We start from the raw sequence: 11,686 nt of genomic DNA on the forward strand, positions 1-11,686 counted from the left end.
CCTGCGGGGAGCCTGATGCGGGACTCAATCCCAGGACTCTGGGATCAGGACCTGAGCCAAAGGCAGACCTGCAACCACTGCACCACCCATGTGTCTCTGGATCTGTATTTTTAACAAAGCTTGTGGGTGATTTCCATACACAGTACAGTTCAGAAGCCTCCTTCTGTAGTTCTAGTCCAAAAATTTCCCGCATTGCCAGAGGGGGGTAAGTTGGCAGCTCTGTAAGGTTTTCCCTTGTTTATTTCTGCTATAATATCATGAGAAATTACATCTCATAGGGATTAGGAAGGAACTTGTCTGGAGAGGAAAAAATTCTTATTGCTGGAAATGAGTATGTTTTCTCTTTTCTCAAAGCCTGTGCATATGTCTACATGTTTGTGCATGTGCATGTGTAAGTCAAATAAGGAGGAAAAAATGGAGTGCTTCCCTCACCCTCACATGAAGAAAACCTTTGTACAACACAATTATGTAAATAACTTCAAGAAGAGACATCACATTTGTCTGCATTTGTACTCATTTTTGATTCCCCTATCTATACAATCCATCTTAGTGAATAATGGGTGTCTTGTTCTCTTTTGTAATACAGTCTTTGAATTGCAGTCCTGGAAATCATCTTAAAAGGTCATCTTGTCCTTCCCTTGACCTCCAAGCCTCATATATTTGAAATTCTATTTTTAGAAGATTTCCACAATTGCAATGTTCTGAAATCCATTGGGGACCCATTTAGTGTTGAAGAGCTTTTTCAATGATCAAAAGCTCCTTTCTTTCTTTCTTTTTTTTTTTTTCCTTTCCTTTCTTTCTTTCCTTGTTTTGCTATTAAAATTCATTTTCCTATGTTACATTTTCAACAAAAATGAAAATAGCTGTTCACCATAATCTATGGAATAACCCTTCATTGAAGACTATTAATAATGGTCTTCTAACCAGCTCTTCTTTAGCCTAAATAATATAAAGCTTTTTAACCCTGTTTGCTATTCTAGCCCTTCAATTCTTTCTCTTCCTCTATCCTGAACTATCTTCCTCCTTCTTAAGTTCTGGAGTGTGAAACTAGACACAGTAGGATCTCACCAGTGCTGAATATAATAGGAGGATTACCTTGCTGTTCATATTTATTCTACTCCTATTTATGCATCCCGTAGAACTCTGAAAGGTTCAGATAAGATATATAAATGGGTGCCCTGATGCTCATGGTCTTGAATAATTTCATAGCACTTTTCATAAAGATATGGATGTTATTTCCAGGTACCTAGGTAGTCTGTATCATAGGTAATTACTTTCTGCCTATGTATAGCATTCTAAGTTTCAATTAGATGAATTATTCTTCACTTCTACTGGCAAAGCCATTATTGCAAAAAGTTGTTTGAGCAGAACAGGACAGCTCTGCATTTAAAAAGAAGAAAGAAACACTTTATATCCAAACTGTAAAGAGACTAACAATTCCTTAAGTATATGAAATACAGTGATATAGAGTCCTGCTTTCCCGTCTTAACAGTGCTGCACTATCCAACATGCTCTTTATATTTTTCTTTTAAAGCCTTTTCTAGATACATTATCCTAAATCTTAGCAGGGAAATCTACCTTGATAATAGCTTTTACTCACCAATTTCAGTGGAATTTTAAGTCAAAGATATGTAAAAATAGAACATGAAATTGACAAAGCTCTAAGTCAGATTTACACTTGTTTCATCAATTTAACTAAAAAAGCAGAGGACTTAAACTTTTGTTTTTGCTTTTTTGTGGGTGTTGTCTTGTTCCATATTGGAATTGATCAATGAAATTACATATTCATTGTTCTATAAAAATATGTTAAATACTTACTGTGGAAGTGCATGTAATCAGTGTAGCTATTGTCAGAAGGTCTAGAACAATAAGCACACTCTGGCTTTTTATGGATCCTCTCTCTTATTGTCTATTGAAACAGGATTTCTTTTTGCCTTTTCTTTTTAAAAAGTTGTGTTTAGTGTTATCCCATTTATTTGACTCCAAGACTTTTTTTTTTTTTTTTTTTAAGATTTTATTTACTTATTCATGTCAGACACAGAGAGAGAAGCAAAGACCCAGGCAGAGGGAGAAGCAGGCTCCATGCAGGGGGCCTGATATGGGACTCGATCCCAGGTCTCCAGGATCACACCCTGGGCCAAAAGTGAGTGCTAAACCACTGAGCCACCCAGGGATCCTGACTCCAAGGCTTTTCTTTCTGCAGTTCAGAGACTCTTAGATATAGATGAAGACCAGAGGACCTAAGCAGCCAGGTACTGTTCAGAAGGCCAACTTCACTAGCACGTCTTTATCAGCTCATTCCTCAACTCTTTCCCTACTTCTTAACTAGATTCTTTTCATTTTCAGTTGGGCTTATGGGAATTTAGGGAGGTTTTACAGAGGCAGTGAATGTTTTTGAATTCCATCTTAAAACACAAATGTCATCTTGTCATTTTTATGCCTTTAACAGAACCTACTGCCTATAGAATAAAATCTACACTCATTTGTATCCTATGTCAAAATATTCTCATTTTCAGTTTTCTGCCCTCTTCCCCATACACCCCCAAACTGCTATTTTCTAGTTTATGACTGCTATTTCCCTTTTGCTCTTAAATGTATCCTGATATGGATGAAAATTATATAATCATTCTTCTATTAAGATGCAGCTCATACATTTAACACATTTTTAAAGCTTCTTTAACTTCTATCAGCAGAACTTCTTTATGGTCCTATGGCAGTTTAAAAAAAAAAATGTTTGAACGGAGTGAGAGTGGAGTATTCTTACCATGATGAGCATTGAGTAATGAATAGAATTCTTGAATCACTATATTTTACACTTGAAACTAATACAGCAGTGTATGCTAACTATGCTGGAATTAAAATTTAAATATATATTCATTATAATACTTAACACTTATTAACATTTTTTGTTTAATAATCTGCCCTTTGCTCTAAAAAATGTGCTTTTAGATGCCAAGACTATATAATATTTGTAATACAGGTGATTCATTCATCCATTCACTCATTCAATAAATATTTTATTGTGATGTACTGGAAGTCAGGCACTGTCATGTGATGTAATGCTGATAAAGAAAACAAATAAGGGCTGTGTTTTCATGTTGCTTTAATTCTTTGAGAGGAGAAGATAGCAAGTGGACAAATGAGTTTATTTCAAGCTGTGATAGAAAATGAAACAGAATAATATAATAAAAAGACATTCAAATTTGGCCCTCAATTAAGGAAACTGTTCAGCAAAAGTGTATCTGAGGATGCAATCCCTAAGTTAGAACCTAAATGATGAGAATGTATGAGCTCTGTGAAGAGCTGGGAGAAGAGAGGGTTTTTTTTTTTTTGTTTGTTTTTTGTTTTTTAAGATTTTAGTTATTCATGAGAGACACAGAGAGAGGCAGAGACATAGAGGGAGAAGCAGGCTCCTCACAGGGAGCCTGATGCAGGACTTGATCCCAGGAGCACGGGATCACTCCCTGAGCCGAGAGCAGATGCTCAACTGCTGAGCCACCCAGTTGTCCCAGAAGAGAATTTTAAATAAAGGAAGAACATGTGCTGAGGACCAAAGAGCAGGAATGAACTTGGTGGTTTGAAGAACTAAAAGAGGATCCTTGTGACCAAAACACAGTAAAGGTGGAGGGGCATTGTCAGAAGTAACATAGGAGTTGTAGTCGAAACCATACAGTTTTTAATAGAAGTTCTTCAGTAATTTTTAAATGAATAGTAATTTGAATTGATATTAATTTAACATTTTCAACTGTGTCATGAATGCCATAGGATGAAAATGAAATGGAGTAATAGATTTAGATCCATAACCCTTAAATATTTCAACTAAATAATCAGCAAAGTATTGTTACATGTAGTGTAATATAGTACTAACATCAGAGACAATGTACAAAATAAGTCTGAGGCTAATTATAAATATATTATTACTTACCTAGGTTAATTTGTATGCTTCTCTTCTGTGTTCTAAAATATTTTGTAAAGAAGAAAATAAAAAAGACTTAATGTCAAAGGAAGAGATGCATTAAAGATATGGAAACAAATTGGGTAATTTGTGAATATAATTCTTTCTATGGATATATTCAAAATGAATTTGACTATAATCTCTTAAAGAATAGGAACTTTACCTTTTTTCAGTCTAATATTTACTTAATATCTTCTACATGGATATTTAAACAAAAATATATATCCTAAGCTATATTTTTAAAGTTCACCTATGCGTAGACAATTCAAATGATTTTTAAAAACCTCAAAGATTGAAATATAAGTTTTTGCTTATTAGTTTCTTTATAGCAATGTCAAATGATTTCTACTACTTTTCTATAAAATGGGTTTGGATCAACATCAGTATAATATTGTACATTTTCTTTCTTTTGTAATAAATAATCATTGCGAGTGGCCTATCATAATTAGAAGCAGAAAAGGGGCACCTGGGTGACTCAGTAGTTGAGCATCTGCCAGGGTCCTGGAATCAAGTCCTGCATCAGGCTCCCTGCATGGAGTCTCCTTCTCCCTCTGTCTATGCCCCTGCCCCCTCTCCCTGTGTCTCTCATGAATAAATAAAAAAAAAAGAAACAAAAAAATCACAAAATAATATTCTACAGACAAAAAAATGGAAAATTATAGGATTCTTTTTCATGAAGCTTTAGGCAGATGGTGGAGATCACTGTGGTTCTTGATGAGTAGGAGTAGGAACATCTCCACATTGTACTATGAACAAGTGTCAGTTAACAAGTACATGTTTAGTGTAAAATTTGATGGAACCTCATATTCCACTTTTATAGTGAAGTGTTTGTGCTCAAATAATCCTCATTTTGAGATTCTAAAATGATGTCTGATCCATATTAAAGGCTGGGAATTCCCTGCAATATTTCATTAGACTTGTCAACCAGATTTATTCATAAATGAGAATAAATGAGCATGTCAGCATAAGTTATTGTGGTAATTTGTGAAACTGTTAATGAGATATTTTCAGAGCTCATAAAAGGGAAGAACTATGTCATTAAATTACTGCACAATAATTTTATTTTGATATAGTAAGTGAGCCGATATTTTATCAAAAATGACACCCTGATGCATCAGTGGACTGAAGATGAACAATTAAGTGTTCCTAAGAAAGAGGCCTGATGCTATTTAGAAGTAGTTAAGACTTATGAAGGACTGTGGGATTTTTGAAAAGAGGTGATTATTTCAAGTTATTTGGTATGTTTTTAACTTTTTGGAAAGTCATTTGTGAATATTAGGAAGCAAATCAATAAAAAGAATTATCTAAATTCATTTAAAAAATACACAAACATTTTACAGTGTAACAAGTATGTGATGTTCTTGAAAATAGACCCAAATAGTAGGTATTTACAGGATCAAAGGATAAACAAGTCTTACTAGTGAGTCCACAGGGACTATCGATTAATTATGGGTGTTAAATGCGGGCTCTGCTGTGCTATGAGGAAAGAAGGAAAATGCCATGGACCCAAGAGAATGAAGGCCATATGAGTTTATCTTAATTTGGACAATATTTAAAAATAAACTGTATTAGCACTGTAGCAGAAATGGAAGGGTGGGTGATGTTGGCAGATACCACAGGACATTCTACCATAAAGGAGACAAGTGCTATTGGAATGGAAAACATTGCCTCTTGAGTGAAGAAGAGGGAGCACCTGTGTCTTACTAGACACTGATATGAGCCCTGTATGGTTTGTGAAAACAAAACAAAAAAACAGTTCATTGAGTCTGTGCTGTTCAATTCTCTGGTAGCAGTTCTATGGGGTCCTGAGAGCCAGGACAATTTTTTTGTGATGCCTTTAGGAGCATTAATTAAAAATCAAATCATCTAGATCTGCACACCTCAAAAGCAGTACACAAAATGTTTACAGCCTCTAAATACAAGAACCTAGTGTCAAAACAGGAAAACATGCATATAGATAGTTCTTCATAATACCTCATTATAACTCATAAATACTCTTTCCTTTTAGCTGTGGTTTCATCCTGTCTCCCTTAATGTATCTGGTAGATGAACACCTTCATAAAATCTCTCCTACGTGTGGCTTTTATTTAACTCAGTAAGAAATCATTACAGACTCTCTTCTCTAAATAAAAACTAGGTGAGACCCATAAAGCTTGAAGTAGACTAATCTTAAACTTGACGGGTATAATCATCATTGATTTCATAAGAAAATGACTGTTGGTTGCTTACTGGGTATAGAGCCTTAGGTAAGAAGCTGGGAATGCACTTAGAGATTCCCTGCCCTGTAGAGCCTATAATTTTGGTAGTGAGATAGGAGACACACATAAAAGGAAGAGCGAGTTATTCAATGAGCGCATTAAAAAGTGCCATAATTTTTTAGGAAGGCCACAGACATAGAGGTATTTGATAGTTAAGGCATTGTGAGGAAGGATATTCAGTTGGGACATAAAGCAAAGGCAGGGATGACTTAGCATGCTTTATGATTATACAAAAATTTTGCATTTGTTATTTAATTTGCGTGTTATGATTTCCATGACCATTATTAATTTGCTCATTTTTTAAGCTATGAGACCTAAAGGGATTTTTTAGTAGAGTTGGGAGTCAAATTTAGGCATTCTCTCTTATTGCTTATTCTATTTGTAATATAGTGCTGTTCAATAGAAGACTTAGACAATGAAGTAGACTTTTTCTGGGAAACTTCATTATAAAAATCATGGAGGTAATATAATGGTAAACAACTTAGGACCTGATGTACGGATTCTAGCTTTATTCCATTTTATCTATATGACCTCTGGCAGATTGTTGTCTCTCCGTTTCATCTATAAATCATGAAAATAATATTACAGTCTCATAGAGCTGTTTTGAAAATTAACAACCTACGAAGTACTTAGACTAGTATCTAGCATGTGTGTGGCTAATAGTTCTCAAATTTGGGGTTTTAGGACCTTTTGCAAACTTAAAAATTATTGTGCACGCTAGGAAAATTTTCATGTATATTTATAGCTATCAATATTAACCATATAAGGCTTTAAATATTTCTGTATAAATTAATTAAAATATAATAATAAACCCATTGCAAACTAAAATTACAAAAAATCTTGTAGGAAAAAATACTATACTCTTCATCCAAAAATTTTTAGTGAGAAGAGTGGTATTGTTACACTTACTTTTTTTTCAAATCTTTATCATTTGCCTCTATGAAATAGAACTGGATTATCATATATTCTTCTGCATGCAATCTGTTGTGATGATGTTTTTGTAAGAGTATATGGAGAAAATCTAGTCTTATACAAATATGTAGTTGAAAAATGGGGGAATATTTTCAAAAGCTTTTTATATAATTGTGGATATTCTTCCTTAATACTATACTGAAATCAGATAAAAGATTTTTTCCTAAAGGTTAATTGTAATGTGGAATCTGAAACTATAGCAATGAACATTTTAAACTCTGATATATTGAAATCCATTGATCTATAATATTTTTTTTTTAAAGATTTTATTTATATAAATATTTAAGAGAGAGAGAGACAGAGAAAGAAAGCATGATGGGGAAAAGGGGCAGAGGGAGAGGGAAGTGTTGAGGGAGAGGGAGAACAGACTCCTGCTGGGTAGGGAGCCCGAGGTGGGCTGCAATCCCAGGACCCTGAGATCGTGACCTGAGCCAAAGGTAGACACTTAAAGACCTGAGCCACCCAGGTGCCCTAATCTATGATGTACTTTGAATGGATCTTTTACTGATGCATAATTTTATAGCATCATGCATTAGTTATTTGAAAACTCTTGGTTAACTGAATTATGCTGATCTTCCAAACGTTGACATATTTCATTATAGAATATCAGAAAATCACATTCATTAATGTCACCACCAATCATATTTCACATTAGAGAAGTCTTTAACTATTGGGAAGATCTTAAGCTTACGGATCTTAAGCAAGTTTTTTATATCTCTTATTTTTGTTGGAAATCTTGAATTTTGTTATTTAAAAATGTCAATTGTTTTTCTTGAAGTATAAACTCACATTGTTCATTTTTGAGAGAATTTCTGCCAAAAAAATCTGAATAATGTAATTTGTCAATTGTTCTTACAAGTAAAAATGGTTTTACTCTCATATTGTAACTCAGTTTCACAACAGATTTTTCTGGAGATGACCATTGTACTTTTAGTAAATGCCAGAGAAATGCTTAAGGGTATATTTTCCATTTTATCACATGGAAGTGTAAAAAAGCACATTTAAGAGTTGTGATTCAATAGTACTGATAATTTTACAGCTTCATGGATATTTGTAGGTGAATCTGATGTATATATTTTTTTCTTTTTTAACTGTCTGTATGATGATAAAGGATATAGTGATAATGGCATAGATTGGTACTAGTGCCTTGATTTTTGCTGAGACACGAGCAGTTTTCTCCACCATTGCTTTTGCACCTTGGGTGAAGACGGCAAACACCATTTTAGTATTACAAAATAGTTTTGACTATGTGAACCCCATGAAAGTGTCTTAGGGACTTCAGGATCCTTGACCACACTTTGACAACCACTGTACTAGACATTCATTATTAGTACTATTAAGAAGAAAGATTCTGTACAAGGTCTGTGCAAACAATTACTAGAATAGATAAATAAGAATGGCAGATTCATGTAGGAAATAATTCTTGAAGAAGTAAAAGATGGTAGAGTTCTGTTGTTAAAGGGATCTGTATTATAAAAAAAATTAAAGACTGTTACAGCTTGAAAAATAAGACCTAACATTTTACTTATTTTTCAAGCTGTAACAGGATGTCCTCTTGTAACATAGAGGAATGATTCTATAAAAAAAAAAATGTACAATTGGTTAATGGATATAAGCCATATAATTAAATGTGTTACTTTTATGTTTCTAGTTTTGTCAGACTACCTGTGCATGTCTTTACATGAAATCCTCCATGGCACCCAACCCAAGGGAAAAGGTAATTATTTATACTTACTGAAAAATTATTGATTACTATGCAAGCCATAATTTATTGTCAAACTCTGTGTGAGCTTCAGTGTTACAGACCCAGGAAGGGTGATTTTTTGCTTAATTGATATAATGTTAAAAGTTATATCTAGGTGGCATTTCTTTTATATGCTTCTAAAAGAGAAGTTTTATTCTATCCCTTCTATGTGATCTCTCATTTACGATTATATTTATCTAGAAAGGAAAATTCATTAAGGTAATCATATCTATCAGGTTCATTGTAGTGGAACCACCATTAAAATTTAGAATTAACTTATTTATGTAGAACTTCATATTTTACAGGAAACTTTTTGATACATCATCCTCTCATTCAGTATTCTTAATAATCCTGTGAAATCTAAAGAAAAAAAATAATAATCCTGTGAAATCTGTGGTCTTTTCCTCATTTGACTGTCCTTCCTAAATGACCCCAAGCCACAGAGCTGAGCATTGAAATAACCCTCTAAACTAGATCTGATTTTTGTTTAGTCTTAGAACAAATATATCATTGTTACCTTCATTTTTTTTTTAAGATTTTATTTATTTATTTATTCATGAGAGACATAGAGAAAGGCAGAGACATAGGCAGAGGGAGAAGCAGGATCCATGCAGAGAGCCCGATGTGGAACTCGATTCTGGGACCCTGGGACCACACCCTGAGCCAAAGGCAGGCACTCAACCGCTGAGCCACCCAGATGTCCCTGTTACCTTCATTTTAGATTAAAAATATGTAGTTTATCACACTGCTGTCTATACTAAAAATGTTAAAACCTTCCCCCAAATATACTTTGTAATTGGACACAGTCAAATGACATTGTCATAGTACAGTATAAATGCTTGGAGCTCAGCCTCTGTTTGCCAGCAGAGGTTGCTCTTAGGTTAGTGATTACCTTGAGATTACAGTATATCAAGAATATTAAGCAGCTGAATGGAAGCTACATTATGATGTAATTATGCAGAAGTTAGATTTAAATTGAATAATAACCACTTGAGTGATTCTCACACATGTGTTAATTCCCACATCATCAGAAATTATACTCTTTACAAAGATATCTCTGTAGCAGAGCAGAAAGTGACATTCTTGAAATGAAAACAGTTTATGGGTTGCCAAGAGCTAGAACTGCTTATCTAGAAAATCAAAAAATCTAAGGCTTATCAGAATGGAGTTATAAAATCATAGACTTATTATAACATTTCTTTGGTTTGCTTTAAAAAAAAAGTGCAAATCAGTCCAGGTCTGTTTAAACCAATGTAAAAATAAAAGTAATTGCACATATATGAGAAACATATTTTCTTGTAAATATTTAAAATACAAAAATATTTACTTACTAATAAGCAGAATGGATAAAACTAAGCAATGATGTAAGATAACTGCTTTATGGTTTTAATAGTTCCATGAATGTGCAATGTTCATTTCACAAAGAATGGCTGTGAAGTTTGAATTCCAATATATAAAATTAATTAAACCAAATACTCTTAAAGTGGTACTTCAAAAGCTTTTTATTTTAGGAGCAACTGGATGGTTCAGTCAGTTAAGTGTCTGCCTTTGGTTCAGGTCATGATCTCAGGGTCCTGGGATAGAGCCCCCACATCTGGCTCCCTACAGGGAGCCTTCTTCTCCCTCTCCCTCTGCCTGCTGCTCCCCTTCCTTGTGTGCATGCTTATGCTCTCTCTCTCTCGTTCTGTCAAATAAATAAATAAAATATTTTTTAAGAGAGTATTTTATTTTAGAAGGTTTAAAATATCAGAGAACATTTTGAAATAGAGCTTTTATCTTCATTGTTAGGAATTTGAAGCTTTGAAAAAAAGCTTCCTACAGTAATATAATTTTTTTTTGTAAATATGCACTTGAAACCAGAAGTATGTTAAATATCATTTAAACCACCTTGATAGTGACAATAGATTATCTATAACATCTATAACAATGATCTATATTGAGGCTCAGCAAATTTTTTCTGTAAAGAGCTAGAGAGTAAATGTTTCAAGTCTTACATATGTAAAGGAATGAACATGGCTTTGTTTCAATAAAACCTTATATACAAAACAGTTGGTTGACCAGATCTGGATTGTGGGTAGTAGTTTGACAGTCCCTGATTTATAGTAAAATACTACAGAAAGACTAAATGATTTTTATCAATAATTTTTTTATTTCAATAGCAGTTGTTATTGTTTCGTAGCATCTGTTGGCCACATGACATTTATTATTCTATTTATGTTTTAATTATATTAATGTTTCATTATCTATATTTTTGCACCAATGCCACATATTATATACCTTTTATATATTTTTTGCATTCCTGTGTTAATACCCTTTTATAAGTAAAAAATATAAACTTATTTTAATCTTAAAATGTGACTTAACGAAAAAGTCATATATATATAATATATATATATAAGCTATAGTTAAAACTGCTAGAAATTATAGCTCTCATTTTCATTTTCTTTTTTTTTTGCAGCAATGTTTGTTTTCCCATAGATTTATCCAAGATAATTTTTTCCTAATTTTTGTTATTTCATGCTAAGATTTTTTAAATAATATATTAAAATTTCTTTATAAATATTTTAATATGGGCTTTGTTTAAAGTGTTTTTTTTAATTAATTAATTTATTTGAGAGAGAGAGCAAGCATGAGCTAGGGGGAGGAGGAAGAGTGGAGGGGTGGAGGGAGAGGGAGAAGCAGACTCCCAGCTGAGCAGGGAGCCCAACCCAGGGCTCCATCCCATGATGCAGGGATCATGACCTGAGCTGAAGGAAG

At 33.5% G+C, this 11,686-nt stretch overlaps 1 long non-coding RNA gene across 16 annotated transcripts in view; it reads left to right on the plus strand.

Annotated features, from left to right (window-relative positions):
• LOC144302653 (uncharacterized) overlaps positions 1–11,686 on the plus strand; it is a 540,109-nt gene that overhangs the window by 153,815 nt on the left and 374,608 nt on the right. For 12 of the 16 annotated variants that reach the window (XR_013369622.1, XR_013369619.1, XR_013369618.1 and 9 more), the window contains one exon: positions 8,837–8,902. The exons of the other annotated variants lie outside the window; for them this stretch is intronic. This is a non-coding gene — a long non-coding RNA (uncharacterized LOC144302653). The remainder of the gene's footprint in view (positions 1–8,836; positions 8,903–11,686) is intronic. 16 annotated transcript variants of the gene reach the window in all.

This window comes from Canis aureus, chromosome 31 (assembly GCF_053574225.1).
Source record: "Canis aureus isolate CA01 chromosome 31, VMU_Caureus_v.1.0, whole genome shotgun sequence".
Taxonomy (NCBI): Eukaryota; Metazoa; Chordata; class Mammalia; order Carnivora; family Canidae; genus Canis; species Canis aureus.